Raw genomic sequence first — 20442 nt, forward strand, 5'->3', positions numbered from 1 at the left:
CCCCCAGAATAGGCCATCTGACACCACCTCTCTCCCTACCTCTGTCCCAGCTGTTTATGCCAGAGGAATCACAGAATCATGAAGCCTCAAAGGTTTAAGAGGCCTGAGTGCTCCTCAAGGTCAACCAGCTGGACAGTGCTTGAAACCCCTCCATGGCCCTCAGGCAAAAGAGCCTTCAGGACACCTCCAGTGCCCTTGATGTAGCTGGGAGATAACAGAAGCTGAGGTTTGTGGGATGTAATGGCAGAGGTTTGTGAGTGGTTCTGAAAGGCACTTGATTCTTGGGGAGAGGGAAGAAATCTTAGGCAGAAGAAGACCTAGGGCTAAACCTTAGAGGCAACACACCCCCTCCCCTCATTTTATTGAGAAGTTAAAGAAGCTGAGAAAGTTGAGGGGCCCAGGGAGATTAAGGAACTTGCCCAAGGTTCATATGTTGGTGTCAGAGGCAGGATTTGAACCTGGGCTTCTGATTCCAGAGTCAATGGGTTTTCCCCCTAATATGTTTTCTCTTCATCAGTAGTGGAAGAAGCAGCAGAGGCCATGAATTCTTCATAGCAATGCCAACAATGGCCCAAGGGTATTGTAGAGGAAGGACAGTTGGGTTTGAAGTCAGGAGAGTTTGAATCTAGGCTCTAACATTGACTGGAGGCTATATGACCCTGGTTAAATGTCACTTAACCTCTCAATTTCCTCATCTGGAAAATGGAAATAATCATACTTATACCACCCAGCTCACTGAGCTTAGCACAGTGCCTAGCACATAGTAGGCATTTAATAAATTTTTACTGATTGATCAAGTTCCTGTGGGGGAGATATGTTTGGTAAACCTCAAAGGACCAGCAGAAATCTTAACTGTCACAAGTATGATGTTGCATGTGGACAGTCCACTGAGTACCCTATGAAGGCCTGCTTTCTAGGGGTCGCAGCCTAATGCCATTACAGACCACAGAGAACTACATCCTGGGAGGACTGGAGGCAGAGAGCTTAGACACAGCCAGGGTCCTGCCTTGGGCTACTGAGGAAAGTGACACTTCCTCCTTCAACCTTCCTCTTCCTCAACAGCTTCAGGGCTCCTCCCCTCCTCCTCTCTGCACCTGCAGTCTCCCTGGGCTGTTTGGCCAATATGGCCCCCAATATTGAAATAGGCTTTCCTAGTATTGGCTTAGCGTCTGTCTCTATGTATCTCTGAGTGTGCCCATGGTATCTTGGGAGTTCTCTGAAGCAGTGCCCCTTTTAATCCTCCCCACACCCTCAACTCACTCTCGTCCTTTCCTCATCCCCAGCCAGCCTCTCTTCTGCACCTGCCCTGGCGGCCAGGAGCCAGAAGAGAAATTGGATCTCCCCATCCTGGGAGGCCGACCAGCCGAGGTGTCCTCTTCCTCATGTTGGTGTTTTGACCCAAATGTCTCCCTGGAGACTCAGAAGGGGAAAGGACTGAGGGAGAGAGGGGAAAGAGGTAGGGGGGTTTCTTTGGATCTGAGGGGAGTTAACCTAAATTTTGGACCAAGACCGAGGAGTCTCTGCAAGTGTTCATTGTCCCTACTCTCTTGGCTGATTTTCCACACTCCTCCACAGCCCCACAGGGGTTAGGAAGCTTATCTGTAATATCTACTACTTACTGTTTGTGAGCCTAGAGTAACCAATCCGTCAACGAGTAATTATTCAATTCCTACTACAGACGCTCACTAGCTGTGTGACCCTAAGTCCCACAACCTCTATCTGCCTCAGTTTCCTCAACTAGAATATGAGGATAATAATAGCACCTACCCCCAGGGCTATTGTGAAGATCAAATTAGATATTTCTTTTGTTTGTTTTTTTGGGGTTTTGGGGGTTTTTTTTTTGCTTTTTGGAGGGGAGAGGGCAGGGCAATTGGGATTAAGTGACTTGCCCAAGGTCACACGGCTAGTATGTCAAATGTCTGAGGGTGGATTTGAACTCAGGTCCTCCTGACTGCAGGGCCAGTGCTCTATTCACTGTACCACCTAGCTGCCCCCAAATTAGATATTTCTAAAGCACGTTACAAACATTAAAGTGCTTTGTAGATAGATGCCAGCTATTATTATTATCATTATTATTATTATTCTTTCTGAAGGAGAGAATCCCTATTGTAAGCAGCTTGTCATTAACCCTTTTTAAGCTTGAGGTTTCTTCCTCTCTCAGTAAAATGAAGGGTTCAGACTAGATGACCCTTAAGGTTCTCTCCAGCTTTAAATGTTTGATCCTCTGACCCTCAGGGAACCCAACAACAGTTAGGGTGATTGGAGCTGAGGTCTGAAGAGACTAGAAATCCTCAGGTCAGAGATCCTGTCCCCAGACAAGGACCTGTGAATATAGGCAGGCAAGTGTGTTCGTGTGCCAGTGATGGGACAGAAGTTGGATCTTGGCCCAGGAACTTGGTACAGGGAGGTCTATAATGGAGAACTGAATAGGGAGAAGAGATTTACTAAACTGTAAGTCCACAAGGGCAGGGTTTTTGCCTGAAGTAAACTTTGTATCTTTTCCAGTACTAAATTCAGTGCTCTACACATAGTAGGTGCTTAATAATTGTGTAGTTAATGGAGAAAGGAAGGAAGGGAGGGAGGAAGGGAAGGAGGAAGGAAGGAAGGAAGGAAAGAAGGAAGGAAAGAAGGAAGGAAGGAAGGAAGGAAGGAAGGAAGGAAGGAAGGAAGGAAGGATGGATAGATGTTTAACGAAGCACTCTAGAAACAACCTAAATTGTTATACTGTTCACATGGGCTAGGGGCTATATGTGTGTGGGTATCAGGGGCACATTCCAGTCTATGGATAAAATCACACATAGACACGTATAGTGATGAAAAGTTTTGTGTGGATGATCTGAGCCAGGAAAACATACTGCAATTGCACAAAGATATGTTTGTGTGTGAATGGTCTTGCCTGTGTGGCCACTTAGGAAACTTCCCGACTCACACCTGTGCTACCCTGGCTTCATTTCAAAAGAGCTATGGGCCACTTCTGGCTACTACCATGTGCCTGTAAGAGATGCTCAGGCTGTTGGACACCATTCTTGCTGATTAGCTTAATGGCCTCATTAGCACATGAATGGGCTGCTGACAGCTCACTAATGGGCACAGGGTGCCCTATTGGAGCAAGGGGTGGTTGTGGAGGCTCTAATTGGACCTCTTGTGAGAGCCAGAGGCAGCTGGGTGGGGGTTTGAGAAGAGTGTGGACAAGGTCCTTTTCCTGAGACCACTGGGTCTGCTTAGACACTCTCTGGGAATATGAAGAAATCAGGGATAGGTTGAGATGCAAAGGGCCCATGGCATTTAGGATCCATGTGCCCCCATCATCATTAATCCTTTGCATTTTTCTGTTCTCATGAAGGAACAGTGCCCCTGCAGACTGTATGTTTTGTACTCAACTATAAGGGAAGTAAGTGGTAGTGGTCTGGGTCCCTGGGAATTTTGTTCAACAACTTGGTTTGCTGGGGATATCATTCACCTTCTCTGAGGAGAGCAGGGTAGAGTAATGGAAAGAACTTCAGGTCCTGGCTTTGAATTCTGCCCCCTACCCCAGTTGTCCTTGGGCAACACATGACCTCAGTTTCCTCATCTGTCAAAAAGAGGCTGGAGTAGATGAAAATTCAAAAAACCTTTATTAAGTACTAGGTGTCAGAAATAGAGAGCCAAAAAAAAGAAACTGCTTCAGCCCTCAGAGAGCTTATGTTTTATAGGTGCTTGAGCAGAGGGATGCAGACTGATAAATATAATGCCAGGTAGGAAGAGAGAACAAAAAGGAGCAAAGGACCTTTGGGATACTTGAGGATGGGCTTAACTATTTGGGAAATCAGGGGAGGCTTCAGGAGCTGAGCCTTAATGAAAGACCAGGATCCTGAAAGGTGAAGATGAGGAGGGACTTACTTCCAGGCTTGGGGAATGAGCCTGAGAATAACCCAAGGACACAAAATAGGCAATGCTCTGGGCATTTAAGAGCCCCCTACTCCCCCTCCCCTTTGATCTTTCAGCTTTCCCTATACAGACTGATAGGCTTCTGATTCTCTTCTTTAAAAACAACAACAACAACAATAATAATAGCTAGCATCTATATAGCACTTAAAGGTTTGCAAAGTGCTTTAAACTATCCAATTTGATCCTCACAACAGGGGATAGGTACTATTATTATCCCCATATTCCAGGTGAGGAAACTGAGGCAGATAAAAGTAATGGGACTTACTCAGGGTCATATAGCTAGTGAGTATCTGAGGCTGTATTTGAATTCAGGCTTTCCTGACTCCAGATCCACTGGGCTAGAAAAGAATGACCTGGAAGTCACCTGCAATCCTCCTGTTCCTTTGGGAAAGGTGGTTTTTGTCTCAGCCTGGGGTGCTTCCCTCCTCAATTACTCTCAGAACATTCTTCCTTCTCCTGCATTATCCTTGTGGATCCTAAAGAGGGAAAGGGAAAGACCATGCCAGGCATGGGGCTCTCCCTCTTCTCCTGGAGAACGGCCAGCTCCCCTCAGGCCAGTCTGGGAATATGCTAAGAATGGTCAGATTTAGAAGTAGAAGAGATCTTAAAAATCTTTTAGTCCAGGGGTTCTTCAGCTTTTGGGGGTCATAGCTCGCCTTTGGTCATTCTCTCTCTTGTGTGCACTAGCAAGGCCCATTGTGGCAGTGCTGGAGTTTATGTTCTCCCTGAGCGATATCGGAGAAGGATTTAAATGCATAAAATGTAGGAGGATTCTGAAGGAAACCAATCATATTGAAATAAAGGTGTCATTATTTCCCATCCAGAGTCACAGACCTGCTAAAATCTACCTATAAGTTAAGAACTACTGTTGGCTTAACCCCTTATCTGACTCACGGTGTCCCAGGAAGTAAGGAACATAGTCAGGATTCACATTCAGGTCTTTTATCTATTGAGCCTACATCAGGAGCCAACCAACCAAAATCCAGCTCCCCGGGATGCTCCTCTCTTCCCTCTAAGTACAAATTCAGAATGGCAGCAGGGGTGGTGTCGGTGGTCCCAAACTGGGGAAAGTAAGGAAAACTCTTCCCTGAGACTGAGTTCCAAGCGGGTTTCCCCCCTAGGGTTATATAGCAAGCTCAACACAGTGCAAAGCTCCCAGAGCTGGCTCGGGTTCTGACACCATGGCAACACACAGTGAACCCAGGCCTGGTGCCCAGGAGAGGCTGTGACGGGTGGCGTGAGCTGGCAGAGGTTTGACAGCTCCCGTGAGCAGGCCTGACCAGGCTCCAGACAGACTCCTTGAGGCTGAAAAGGACCCGGAAGTTTTGGAAATCTCTGGAAATCCTCCAGGGGCTATCCTGGTGAATGAAACATCTTGTCAGAGCCACCTGAAAACAGCTTAGGTCTCTTGGCCCAGAGCCAGCCCTAAATATCCCTGAGTCTGTGGCAGGACTACAATGCTTGAACTGAACAGCCAGGCTAGAGTTTTAACACCCAGCCTCAGTAAAACAGGACTTTGTCCCAGGGCACTGACGTTAGGGGTGGAGGTGAGGGTGGCATTCTTCCTCCCAAGGACGCTGTGTGCTGACTCTTCCGCCTTCATCCCTGAACTTCACTTTGAATTCCTTCATGGGTCTGGGTAACACAACCAGCTCCTGACAACTGCCCCCGGCATCCTGTTGCTCTGGTCCCAGACCATCCCCTCTCTTGTGTGCATTAGCAAGAGCCACTGTGGAGGTGCTGGAGTTTATGTCATACCTTAGGGATATGACATATTAAACAGAAAAGCATACACTTCATTATTTGAGGAGAAAGAGGAAAGAGAACGTTCCCAACTAAGGGGACTAGGATTAAAGGATTGGCCTCTTTCCTCAACTGGTTTTGCCCCAAATGAAAAAATTCCTGGTGGTAGTTCTGGGGACACTGTCCCTCCCCGCCCTGCCCCCCCCCAAAAAAAACAACCCTTCAACAATAATAGTAAATTTAGCACATTTAGAAATCTTCCTAGCTCCAGGAAGAACTGCCAGCTCTGTGGAATCCCTCAGCCCAAGCCAGTCTACATGGGTTGTTTCTCAGGAGGCTTTTGAGGCCACTGTGTGTGCATGTCAGAGCCTCCCCTGGCAGTCTTTAGCCCTTCCACTCCTTTTCTTGGTTTCCTCAGTTCCTTAGGATCCAGAGCAGAGAGGAAGAGAAGGGAGGAGGAGGAAGAGAAGGAGGAAGAGAAAGGAGGAGAAGGAGAAATTCATTTGGTCCACCTTTCAGGGAACCAGCCAGAGGCCCTGATTTCTTTCTTTATAGCTCAGGCCCAGCTTCCCAGGTCCCCCCAGGGTCCTGGTCAGGTTTCCCTGGGCCCAGGCTGCTCTCATTGTTCCTGAAAATAGGCCCAGGGGATTGGTTGGCTAATGATTTTTTCATGGCCGAGATCTCTCTTTCCTCTGTGGTTCCACTTACACTCGAGCTGGGCCAGCGCTTGTCTTCCTCAGCCCTGGGTTGGTTTACTCGAGCCCTGTGCTTGTGGTTTAGGGTGACACTCTCACTGGGCACACTTACTGGCAACAAGCCAGTGCTGGAATGCAGAAGCTGCTTGGAGGATGAGAAAGGCTGTTGCTATGGGAACGTGGGCTCCCCGAGAGAGGCTCCTAAAATTGGGCTGCCACTCCATGTTTCCATGAGCGTGGTCCCACACTTAGGCACCCACGCAGAAGCAGCTGGAGTATACAGAGTGGCAAAAGGCACAGGATCTGAACCTTGCCAAGCTGGCAGTTTGGTTTTGCTTCTGTTACTTACTTGCTATATGAGTCTCAGTTTCCTCATCTGTAAAATAGAGATACTTAGAATATCTACCTCATAGGCTTATTGTGGGAATCAAATGAGCTAATAATGCATGTGAAGTGTATTATAAACTGCAACAAGCTATTAAGAAGCAGTGTGCTATAGTGAATAGAGAACCACCTTCAGAACCAGCAAGACCTGGGTTCAAATCTCACCTCCCTCGTACATGTACCACCATGGGACTCTGGGCAAGGGTTGCACCAGTTTGTGTCTTAAAAGACTTTCGGTGGCTAGGTGGCACAGTGAGTAAAGTGTCAGCCCCAGAGTTGGGAGGACCTGAGTTTGGTTCCGGCCTCAGACACTTAACACAAAAACACTAGCCGTGTAATCTTGGGTACGTTACTTAACCCCAATTGCCCTCCAAAAGGCAAAAAAAAGACTTCCTAGGGGAAGCTAGGTGGCACAGTGAATAGAGCACCAGCCCTGGAGTCAGGAGGACCTGAGTTCAAATCTGGCCTCAGACACTTGACATGTACTAGCCATGTGACCTTGGACAAGTCACTTAACCCCAATTGCCTTGCTCTTCCCCCCTCCAAAAAAAAAAAAGGCTCTCTAGAGTTAAGTCATAAATGGGTTGTTATTAGTGCTGATGGGGTTCCTGCATGACATGTTTGTTACCCTTAATTCCAAAATCACCCATCCTTTACCTATTATTCTGTTACCCACAGGTAGAGATTAGCATAGTGACTAAACCTGGGATTTCATTAGTACACTGAACTCCTATGAAAGGAAATTCCTGCTGCAAATACAGGTGAGCAGCTCCTCTGCTACTTATATCCTAAGAGAGGAGCCTAGAGCACCAAAAAATTAAGTAACTTTCCCGAGGTCACACAACCACTTATAGGTAAGGGGTGGGCCTTAAAGTCAGGTCTTTCTGGTTCTAAAGTTGGTTCTCTATTCACTATGCCAAGTTGTCACACATAAAATAAAAATAATAGATGCTATTTATATAGTGTTTTAAGATTTGCAAAGCACTTTATATAAATTGCTTAATTTGGCACACACTCTCACTCTCACGCTCACACCACCCAAAGATACATGTGCACACATATTATATTTATTGTTGTTGACGTTCTGGTGTTTCAGTCGTGTCTGACTCTTCGTGACCCCATTTGGGATTTTCATGGCAAAGATACTAGAGCATTTTGCCATTTCCTTCTCCAGTTCATTTTACAGATGAGGAAGCTGAGGCAAACAGGGCTAAATGATTTGCCTAGGGTCAACAGCTAATAAGTGTCTGAGGCTGGATTTGAACTGACAAAAATGAATCTTCCTGGCTTCAGGCCCTGTACTCCATCCACTGTGTCACCTAGCTGCCCTGACACATATTATATACATATACACAAATATGTATGTGTACACATGTTGATGTGTGTGCACCATTCCATTCAATGGTATACCGATATCAATATTTACATGTTCAGCAACTAAGAGCTCTGAGTCCAATGCCCTGTGTGAATGTAGGTAGGAGACTTAGCCTCTCTAACGGAAAGAAGGACAGGGGTGGTCTGAAGAACCCCTAAAGTCCCCTTCAGTTGTAGGATTCTGCAGTTTTACAACTCTAACTCACAAGTCAATTGATTGATCCAGAGATCTATCCATCACCAAGAATTACATACCCAGAATGTACCAAGCAAAACAAAACCATCTTTGACCTCAAAGGTGCTTCTTTTATTCTTTTTATTCTATTTATTCTAAAACTGTAGATGATAAAATGTATGTGAAATGTAAATAAATAAGTATAAGGTAAAATTAATATCCAGGGGTATTGGAAAAGGCTTCATATAGAAGGTAGTACTTAAGAAATTTTGAAAGAAACAAGGGATTTTCAGAGGAGAAGGTAATGAGGGAAGACCTTTAAGGAAGAGGAGATGGTCCTCAAAGGCACAGAGGTGGAAGATGGAAGGACCAGAAAAAAGGCCAGTTTGCCTGGACCACAGAATGCAGAAAGGGGATTAAAATTCAAGGTGTCCCAAAAGTCTTAGTGTAACTGTAGGCTTTAATAGCTTAAAACTCTGACTATGATTTCCAGAACTCTATATCCATCCCTAGCCTCTCTCCAGTCACATGCCTCAAACTGGCTATTGGATGTTTCAAATTAGATGTTCTGTAGGCATCTGAGGCCTAATACCACTACCAGGTCTGTATCCCAGAGAGATTAAAAAAAAAAAAAAGAAAAGGACCCATTGGTACAAAAATATTTATAGCAGCTCTTTTTTGTGATGGCCAAGAATTGGAAAATGAGGAGATGGTCATCAATTGGGGAATGACTGAACAAGCTGTGGTATATGATTGTAATGGAATACCATTGTGCTATAAGAAATGATGAGCAGGTGAACTTCAGAAAAACCTGGAAAGACTTACATGAACTGATGCTGAGTGAGGGGAGCAGAACCAGGAGAATATTGTACACAGTAACAGCCACATTGTGTGATGACTGCCTTTGATAGACTCAGCTCCTCTCAGCAATGCAAGGATCTAAGACAACTCCAAAAGACTCATGATGAAAAATGCCATCTATATCCAAAGAAATATGAAGTCTGAATGCAGATCAAAACATGCTATTTACTCTCTCTTTTTTTGGTTTTCTTTCATTTTTCCTCTCTCATGGTTCCTCCCATTCATTCTAATTCTTCTATACAACATGCCTAATGTGAAAATATATTTAATAAGAATGTATGTGTAGAACTTGTATAGGATTGCATGCCATCTTGGAGCGGGGAGGGGAGGGAGGTGGAGAAAATTTAAAACTTATGGAAGTGAATGTTGAAAACTAAAAATAAATAAATTAATTTGTAAAAAAAAAAAATGAACAGGTAGATCTCAGAAAATCCTAAAGGCTTATATGAACTGATGGAGAATGAAGTGAGCAGAACCAGGAGAACACTGTACACAGTAACAGCAATATTGTAATGATGATCAACTGTGAATGACTTAGCCATTCTCAGCAATACAATGATTCAAGTCTGAATGCAGATCAAAGCATATTCTTTTTCTTTACTAAAAGTTCCCATTCACTCTATGGTATAATCTTTGCCTTTTTTGGAGTCTGTGTTTTTTTTTTTCACAACATGACTAATATGTTTTGCATGATTGCACATGTATAACCCATATCAAGTTGCTTATTGTCCTAGGGAAGAGGAGGAGAGGAAAGTAAGGAGACAATTTGGGACTCAAAATTTTTTTTTAAATGTTAAAAATTGTTTTTACATGCAATTGGGAAAAAATTATTATTTTGTTATTATTATTTTTTTCAAAGCTGGGGTTGGGGTGGCTAGGTGGTGCAGTGAATACAGCACCAACCCTAGAGTCAGGAGGGCCTGAGTTCAAATCCAGCCTCAGACACTTAACATTTACTAGCCCTGGTGATCTTGGGCAAGTCACTTAACCCCAATTGCCCTGCCTTCCCCCCTCCAAAACAAAAAAAGGCAAAAAATATTATATTTTTTAAAAAAGCTGGGGTAGCCAGGGGCCACAGGAAATACTAAGTACTTTTTTGCCCTCTAAGAAGTTTATGTACTCCTCAGAGAAATGATGCCCATAAAGAGGGATAACTAACAAACATAATAATACATGAAATGTGTCAAAGCATGATTTGAGCCCAGTGGGTGTTGGAGGTTGTAGATGACAGAGGAATTGAGAAGGTGGAAAGCCTCCTGGACTGGCTTGGTTAAGATTTGCTTGGTGGTCAGCCCCAGAAGAAAAGTACATCTTTATGCACTAATTCCTTCCCTCCTCCTTCCAAACAAACCCAGATTTCCCTTCTTTAAAATAACAAAATATTTGGCATAAATCTGCAGGGGGTTGTTTTGCAATAATTTTGTGATTAAATTCTTATTTCCCCTCTTTTTTTTAAGCTAGGGAAAGAAGGGATCCCTGAGTGATGAGATGGTCAGATAAAAGTTTTTGGCTTCCACTGACGAAAATGTTGTGGAGATATATGGGGAGCCCTTTCACTGGAATAAGAAAAAAGTTCCTATTCACTCTATGGTTTTGGCATAAAGGATATTTGAGGAGTTTGGTAGGGACAATAAAAATATATTCTCTGGCTCTTATTGATATGTTTGGAAAATCAGTATTGTCAAAGTAAAGATAAATTGCTCATATATATTAAACAATTAGAGGCAGAAGTGAATGAACTTTTGATTTTTGAAGACCATGTGTTTGAAGGCAGAAAAAAGATTAATGAATGTGGTAATTAGCTAAGTTTAAAAGAAACCAGCAATGCAAGGTAGATGGGGACCAAAAGGCTAAGAGTGGGAGCTTTGATCTTTGACCCAGAGGTTGCTTTGAAGAGTGGGTTCAACTCAGCTAAGATTAGAGTCATAAGAGAGGAAAATAGGAGATGGCTGATTATGAGTGAAAACAAACAGGTGGTGAGAGTCTCAGGTTTATCCTGTTACTAAACTAACCCTTTTGATACTACTTCCCAAAGAGTGACTTCCTCTATGGAGGAATTACCGTGTTTCCCCGATAATAAGACCTATCCCGAAAATAAGCCCTCCCCTTACTGTGTAAGATTCCTCTAAAATAAGCTCTCCCCCGAAAATAAGCCCTATTGAGATTGCTACTGCAGTGAAGGTGATCCCCTGCACTACACGCTACATTACGGTACCATCTGTATGCACCGTCCCCCCCCCCCCCCCGGGTGAAACGCACGGCGCTCTGAGCTGCATCCAATCAGAGCTGCAGCAGTGAGCGCATCATCCTGTTCTTCCCCAGTGATTTGCTTGCTAGTACATTTTTTTGTTCACATTTACCTGTTTATTAAAATTGCTGTCAATGTTCATTAAAATAAGCCCTCCCCTGAAAATAAGCCCTCTGGTGTTTTTCTGTCCAAAAAAATTAATAAGACAGTGTCTTATTATCGGGGAAACACGGTAGAGGATGTGTGAGAGGGTTTTTTTTACCCCCAAGGTACTCAGGAGGCTACAGAAGAAATTTAAACAGCAAGTCAACAAATCATTAAAATAATAGTCAATGGGGAAAATTATGGGGAAAATTCAGAGTATTTGTTAGTTGTAGAATGCCATTGGACAGCTAGGTGGCACAGTGGATAGTGTGCTGGGCGTAGAGTCAGGAAGAGTATCTTCTTGAATTCAAATCTGGCCTCAGGCACTTACCAGCTGTGTGACCCTGGGAAAGTCACTTAACTCTGTTTGGCTCAGTTTGATTATCTGTCAAATAAGCTGGAGAAGGAAATGGCAAACCAATTCCAGTATCTCTGCCAAGAAAACTCCAAATGAGGTCATGAAGAGTCAGACTTGGCTCAACAACAAGGTCATCAGGGCAAGAAGCACATCCCTGTGTATTAGTCCCTTCCCTGATTACAGAGTTTATAGATGACTTGCTCTTGCAAAGTCAATTGAATTAATTGTAAGCTTGGAATGGTGATTGCCTTTGGTCCCTTTCTTGGGGGATAAAATGGGGAGTTCTGCATGTTGACCCCATAAAGATTAATCCCTTCTATAGCCAGTTTCCTAATAGTAGGCTGTGATCTTTTTTAAAAAGACCAATTTGGTGATTTGGATTTATCCATGATTTCTATGATCCACCCCCTGTGCTCCCCTTATGGCCAACCTGCTTTGAGTACAATTATATCCTGCCTTTTGAGCACCTAAATAGCATTAGACTTTAGCTATGGGCTTTCTCCTCGAAACCATTAATAGAGGCCTCAGAAAATCACTTGGTAAAACTTGAGCAAAAAATTGGGGCAACCCCAACAACTCCAGGCAAATAGGGTTGTATGCATCTGAGAATGATGGGAGAAGGAATAATGTCTCCTTCCATGTGAGGTGGGCAGAGGGTGATGGAACTCTTTCCCATAAGGAATTTTGAGTATTGCTTTTGAAACATGGAGCGGATGAGAAGGTGACTGATGATCTGTCTTTTGGGACATAGGGAATCAGGCCAATAAGAATCTGTCCTGACAAAATTTAGAATATCTCTGACAACTTCTTTCTCATTTGACCATTCCTGAACTGAATCTCTAGAGACACCCTAACTAAGTCTTAGCATTCAGATTTCAGTATCAGTTGGAAGCATCTTTGGCTGGGGATCAAGGATTTCCTGGGCTTCAAGATTTTTTTTAGTTTAATATTTTATTTTTTCCCCAATGACATGTAAAAACAATTAACATTTGTGTTTTTTTAATTTTGAGTTCCAAATTGTCTCCTTCCCTCAACTCCCCCTTCAATGAGATGGTAAACAATTTAATATAGGTTACACATATATAGTCACACAAAACATATTTCCATATTAGTCATGTTGTGAAAGAAAACACAGACAAAAAGTCCCAAACAAAAATAAAGTTTTAAAAAGTATGCTTTGATCTATATTTAGATTCCATCAGTTCTTTCTCTTATGGTAGATAACATTTTTCATTATGTATCTTTCAGAATTATCATGGATCATCATACTTCTGAGAATAGCCAAGTCATTCACAGTTGATCATCATTATAATACTGCTATTACTATGTACAATGTTCTCCTAGTTCTGCACACCTCACTTTGCATCAGTTCATGTAAGTCTTTACAGGTTTTTCTGAAAGTATTTTGCTCAGCATTTCTTACTGCACAATAGTATTCTATCACAATCATATATCACAACTTGTTCAGCTATTTCCCAATTGATGGGCATCCCCTCAATTTCCAATTCTTTGCCACCACAAAAAGAACTGCCATGAATATTTTTGTACATAGAGGTCATTTTCCTTTCGGGTTTTTTTTTTTTAATTCTTTAATTTTAATCCAGATCTTGTAGTAGTGCTAGGCCTCAGGACTTTTAAACTTCAGTACCATGTTGGGAAGGAGGCCACAGACCTGAGTTACTATGGTTTGTAAAGGGGTGAGGCTGAATCCTGCCGAATATAAAAAAGTTGCTAGGTACCTGTAGCAGCAAGCACCCCAGCGTCCCCAGGGTGGCTGCCAATACAGGGTCTTGGATCTGCTTTGATAAAGGAAAGCAACTCAAAATGGGTTAACAAGCTTACTTTAATCAGTCAAATATGTACTGTTTACCTATTTCAGGGGAAAAAGGTCAGCACCCCGAACTTCAGAATATACAGACAGAATTATCAAGACAGAGAAACAGATCAAGTAGATAGATTTCCAAACTGTCCAACCATTACATCCATACCAAATCAACATCTGGGTTTTTCAAAGCAGGGAAGGGGGGGGGGGGGATCTCAACAGCGGCTTCCCAGAGTCTCATCTGATCAAATCATAGAACACTTCTCAAAGTGAGCCTCAAAACAAAGCCTCAAATCAGGGTTTATATAGCCTGGCTCAGAGAATGTAACAACCTTCTGGACCCACTGGCCAATCATAAAGTATCTACTGAAAAACAAGCCTCCCACCCCAGGCTCTAGGTGCACTTTAGCCTAGGGGCAGGGAAGATCTTTAAATTTGCATTTCCATTACAGTACCACAAGCAGGTCACTATCAAAAGGTCCTATCTTGGGGCTGCTAGGTGGCAGTGAATAGAGCACTGGCCCTGAAGTCAGGAGAACCTGAATTCAAATCTGACGCTTAATACTTACTAGCCATGTGACCTTGGGCAAGTCACTTAACCCCAATTGCCCTGCATTCTCCCCCTCCAAAAAGCAAGAAAAAAAGATCCTAAACAATTCAGGTCTCACTTAATTGTAATCAAAATTATCTGTTCTACTTCTAGTGATGCTCTCTAGCTCTTGTTTGGCCATAAATTCTTCCCTTATCCACAGAATTGACAGGTACATTTTTTCCACACTTTTCTATGTGATGGGGATTTGCAATGGCAGTAGAAATGCTTTCATTTATATTGTGGGTGTTGCTCAGGGACATCATGACCTAAAAAGACCTATAGTGAACTGACATGATCTCTATTTTTTTTTTAGAATAGTGTTTATATTGGTTGCGGTTTTTATTATTTGTACCATCTCTTCTGGTTGCTAGGGTTGTTTTGATATTCTTTTAGTAGTGGAAGGTCCCCTAGAAAATGTTTTGGAACTTTCCACCAAGGAATGGGATATAGGTGCTTGTTTTAGGTAGATAGACTATCACAGAGAAGGGACAGCTAGGTTGCTCTTCCTATGTTGCACTGAAAATAGGATCCTGTCTGTGCTCCTTCTAGAGCCGGAGCCTTTTTTTTCCTCCTTTCTCTTTTGTCCCAAACCCCTTTTATCCCTAACCTCTCCCTTTTCCTTCATCAACAGCTCCACCCAGTACTTTATATTTTGGGTAGTGACTCAAGCAGCAAGTAGACTGGGCTGAACCTTCAAGGGTGTGCAGGGGTCATCTGGCTGCTTGGATGCCCAGCCTAGATGGGAATTTCATCAGATATTGTATCTAAGGTCCTAATGCTTACAGGGAATGCTTTTCTGATCTGGTGACTGTGAAGCTTTTAAACTAGAAACTGTATTCTTTTAATTTTAATATTCTTAAAGTACAAATCTGACGATATCACTCCCCTGACCAATAAACTTCAATCATTTCCTATTACCTCCTCTCTTTGGATTTTAAGTCCTTTACAACCTGGCTCAAATGCATTCCAGGCTTGGGAGATGTCCTATCATGTCATGTCCAAAGAACAGTATGAAGGCCTGTTTTCCTGGAACTTTGAGTATATAAAGGAGAAAGAAAATTCAACAGACATGAAAAGGTAGCCTGGGGTCAGAATGTGAAGGATTTTAAAAGCAAGAGAAGTTTGTACTTTACCCTAGATGCCATAGGAAGTTACAATGTTTCTTGAGTAGGTAAGTCAGGCCCAGTGGAACATATACTTTCTTTAGGAAGGTCACTTTGGCAACTGTGTGAAGGATGAAACTTGGGGAGGGGAGAGACCAGAGGCCAGGTGACCAGTTAGGAGGCTATTGCAGTAGTTCAGGAGAAAGAAGGTGAGGTCCTGAACTAAGGCAGCGACTATTTGAGTAGAGAAAACAGGACAGATGCAAGGCAGAAATGATAAGGCTTTTATAGCTGTTTTATGTGGGATAAGAGAGAATAAGCAATGAGCCCATGTGACTCATGTGTGAGGTGCTGCCCTCAACAGCAACATGGAAATTAAAGAAAAGGATTTTATGGGAAAGTTTTAGGTCTGTTTTGATATCAATCAGTGGACATATTTCTTAAATGTCTACCATGTTCTATGCACCATAGCAGAGTTCCACACTTATAATACCCTGCCTCTGCTAAGAAGGGAGAGAAATGAATCCTCACATTTCTTCTTCAGGGCCAAATTTGGTCATTATAATCATACAAGTTTCAGTTTTGATTTTTTTTTAACTTTTATTACCCAACATATACCTCCCCTAACCTCACTTAGAGACCCAGTCTATATGACAAAGAATGAAAAAGGAGAGAAAATAGCAGTTGTAGGTTGTAAGCCTGGGAGGGACCTTAAAAATGTTCTAGTCTATAGAGGGTTTTGACCCAGAGATCCTTTGACCCAGAGATCCCACTGTTAAGCATATATCCCAAGGAAGTCAAAGACAGAAAAATCTTATATATATGAAAATATTTGTAGCACTTTTTATGGTAGGAAAAAACTGAAAGCAAAGTAGTTGCTCATCAATTGGGAAATGACTAAATTGTCAACTGTAATACATGATAAAAAAGAGTATTGATGCACTGTAATAAATGATAAATAGGAAGACATATGGACAGAGACATATGGAAAGACTTACATGAACTGATAAGAAATGAATAAGACTCAGGAAACAACATACAGAATGACTACAAGAATATAAATGGAAAGAACAAAAAAAAACTTTAAAAATATTATCTAGCCCACTCTCATCTTACAGATGAAGTAACCAAGGTCCGTCATGGTCATATGTTACATAGGATCAAGGTTACATAGGAAATAAGTGCTAGATACCAGATTTGAACTCTAGTCTTCTAACTTCCAAAAATGAACCCTGGACAGACTTCGAGAGGTAGTGGAGGACAGAAGGGCCCGATTCATTGGGTCACAAAGAGTTGAACACAATGAACGAACTCAACAACAAACTTCTAACTCTAAATTCAATGTTCTTTCTTAGAGACAGATAGATAGAACAGAAGGTGGAGCACTTGGCCTGGAGTCAGGAACACCTGAGTTCAAATCCAGTCTCACTTACTAGCTGTATGACCCTAGGCAAATCACTTAACCTCTGTCTGCCTTGGTTTCATAAACTATAAATTAAGGACATAAAAGCACTTATCCCCTGGTATTATTGAGAAGATCAAATGAGATATTTTTGTAAAAGCATTTAGCAGAGCCTGGCATGTAGCATATACTTAATAAATGCTTGTTTTCTTCCTTTCTTTTCACTTTAGCACTCTACCTCCCTAAGCTCCCTGAGAGGTTGCCACCTTCTCTGTCATACAGCTAGAAAGCATCACAGTCAGGCCTTCCAAACCAGTGCTTTTTCCATGATTCCAGGGATGCTTCCATTCCCAAGGCTATCCCCCTAGTTCAAGCTCTCCTTCTCCCATGCCTGGATCAGGCCAACAGCATTCTTCTGACTCATCCCTCTGCTTCTGCTCTTACCTTCTTCCAGGCCAGCCTTGGTACCCACATTGCTGGCAGAGCAACATACAGCCTTGACCACCTTGCCCCTCCCTCCAAAAGCCCCCTTTACTAAGTGCTCTTTGTTATCTACTGAATGAAGTCCGAAGTACTTCATCATGAGGCGGCTAAGTGGTGCAGTAAATAGAGCACTGGCCCTGGAGTCAGCAGGACCTGAGTTCAAATGTGGCTTCAGACACTTGACACTTAGCTAGCCATGTGACCTTGGGCAAGTCACTTAACTCCAATTGCCTTGCCTTCACCCCTCAAAACCTCCCCCACAAAAAAAAAGTACTTCATAATTTCTCTCTAACATTGAGATCACAAACTCAGAGGATCATAGATTATAGGGGTGGACCTAAAAGGAAGCTCAGAGGAGATGCCTTACAGGATTTCTATACTCCAGCACACGAGTCTCCTTCATATTTTCCAAACACTCCATGTGCATTTTCTCCTTTATACTTAAAAAATTTTGTTTTTGTTTAATATATTTTGATTTTATATCATCTTTATTTCCAAATACAGCTCTCTTTACAGTTCTCCCCCAGAAAACCATCCTTTGTAAGGGGAAGAAAGAAAGAGAAGGAAGGGAGGGAGAAAGGAGAGAAGGAAGGAAGGAGAGAAGGAAGGGAAGAAAGGACAGTTAAATGAAGGCAGGAAGGAGGGAAGGAAAGGAAGGAAGGAAGGGAGGAGAGAAGGAGGGAAGAAGGAGAGAGGGAGGAAAAGAGGGAAGGAAAGGAGAGAGGGGCAGGAGGACTGGAAAGAAAAAAAAGAAGGAAAGCAGTGGCAGTGAGAACCATAAGAACCAAAATTTTTAACCTGAGGTTCATGGACCTTCAAGAAATATTTTAATAACTGTTTTGTAATATAATTTGTTACTTTTTAAATATTTTGTATTTTATTTTATGTATTTAAAAACATTATTTGAAGAAGGGCCCCACAAACATACTAGACTACCAAAAGGCAGCTAAGTGTCACAGTGCAGAGTACTGGGCCTTGGAGACAAGAAAGCATGAGTTCAAATCCAGCCTCAGACACTTTCTAGGTGTGTGACCCTGGGAAAGTCACTTAAATTTCTATCTGCCTCAGTTTTCTTAACTGTAAAATGAGGATAATAGTACCAGTCTCACAGGATTATTGTAAGGATCAAATAAGATATTTATAAAGCCCTTAATACAGTGCCTCATACATGGTAGGCATTGTAAAAATGCTTACTTCCATTCCCCTCCCATGACATACAAAAAGTTAAGTCAAATGCTGCCTTAAGAAAAGGTGATGGAAGGGTGACTAGGTGGCGCAGTGAGTAAAGTGCTGGCCCCGGAGTCAGGAGGACCCGAGTTCGGTTCTGGCCTCAGACACTTAACACACATACAAAAAAATACTAGCCATGTAACCTTGGGCAAGTTACTTACCCCCAATTGCCCTCCGAAAGGCAAAAAAAAGGTGATGGATCTAGGACTTAGCCTGGGTGATCTCAAAGAAAAGAGACATTGCTGAGGAAAGGTGTAGTGGGGAGTTGGCCATGCCTCTCCCGCCACCTAGCATGCAGCATGATAAATCTTGTCCCCTTCTGCCTCTGTGTTTTCAGTCAAGCTGCTTTCTTAATCCTGAATGCCTTCCCCTTATCTCTATCTTTACCTGTGGAATTCTATTCATCTTTTCAGTCAACATTGAATAAACATTTGGGAGGCAACTACTGTGTGCAGCATATATGGAGAGATCTCCATTGCTTTACTAGGGTTCTCTTCTCTTTACCCATCTTCCCATTGCTTGCCAAATTGATTTTCCTAAAACACAGATCTGACCATGATATTTCCCTCCTTAAAAATCTTCATTAAGTCTCCATAGCCTCTAAGATAAAATACAAAATCTTCAGCCTGACCTTTAAAGTTGGTCCTCCACAGTTCAATTTCATTTCTTATTCCTCATTCTTTCCTCATTCTAATCCAATAAGACTATGTACTTGCTATTCCAGAGAAACATGATATCCTACCTCCCATCCATGAAATACTTTTCCTATATCTGATAGACACACTCTCCTTACCTCTTAGAATCTCTAGCTTTCTTCAAAGTACAGTTCAGGAGCTGCCTCCTACTCTTTAAAAAAATTTTTTTTTTAATTTATCTTGTTAAATGTTTTCCAATTATATGTAAAAAAATTTTAACAATCTTTTTTTTAAAATTCAAGTTCTAAATTCTCTCTTGTCTCTCCTCCTTCAGAAGGGAAGCAATTTCAATTTTACATGTGAGGTCATGCAAAACAGTTCCATATTAGCCATGTTGCAAAATAAAATACACACAAAGTAAAACAATAAGAATAAATTTTTTAAAAAAGTATGCTTCAACTTATACTCAGAGTTCATCTGTTCTCTTGCTGGAGATAACATTTTCCATAACGAATTCTTTGGAATTGTCTTGATCAGAGTAGTTGATCTTTCATAGTTGATCATCATTACCATATTGCTGTTACTGTATTCAATGTTCTTCTGGTTCTGTTTACTTCACTTTGCATCAGTTCATATAAGTCTTCCCAGGTTTTTCCTGAAATCATCTTGCTCATCATTTATTATAGCAAAACAATATTCCATCACATGTCCCAGCTGTGTCCCAATTGATAGGCATCCCCTCAATTTCCAACTCTTTGCCACCACAAAAAGAGCTGCTTTAAATATTTTGGTGCAAATAGGGTCCTTTTACCTTTTCTTTGAGCTCTTTGGGACATAGATCCTGTAGTGGTATTGCTGGATCAAAGGGTGTGTACAATTTTTTAGCCCTTTGGACTTAATTCCAAATTGTTTTTCAGAATGGTTGGACTAGTTCATAACTCTACATTAAAGTCCATATTTTTCCACATTCTCCCCAGAATTTTTCATTTTTTTATATTATTATTAACCAATCTGATAGGCATGAGGCAGTATCTCAGAGATGTTTTCATTTGCATTTCTCTAATCAGTAGTGATTTAGAGAATTTTTATATGACTATTGATAGCTTTGATTTATTCTTTTGAAAACTGCCTGTTTGTATCCTTTGACCATTTGTCAACTGAGGCACGGCTCTTATTTTTATAAATTTGGCTCGGTTCCCATATATCTAAGAAATAAGCTGCTTCCTACACTAGGTCCATCCTGATTCACCTCCAGTTCAAAGGATC

This window comes from Petaurus breviceps, unplaced genomic scaffold (assembly GCF_028583685.1).
Source record: "Petaurus breviceps papuanus isolate PSGF00001 unplaced genomic scaffold, PetGlider_PUasm1.0 90617, whole genome shotgun sequence".
Taxonomy (NCBI): Eukaryota; Metazoa; Chordata; class Mammalia; order Diprotodontia; family Petauridae; genus Petaurus; species Petaurus breviceps.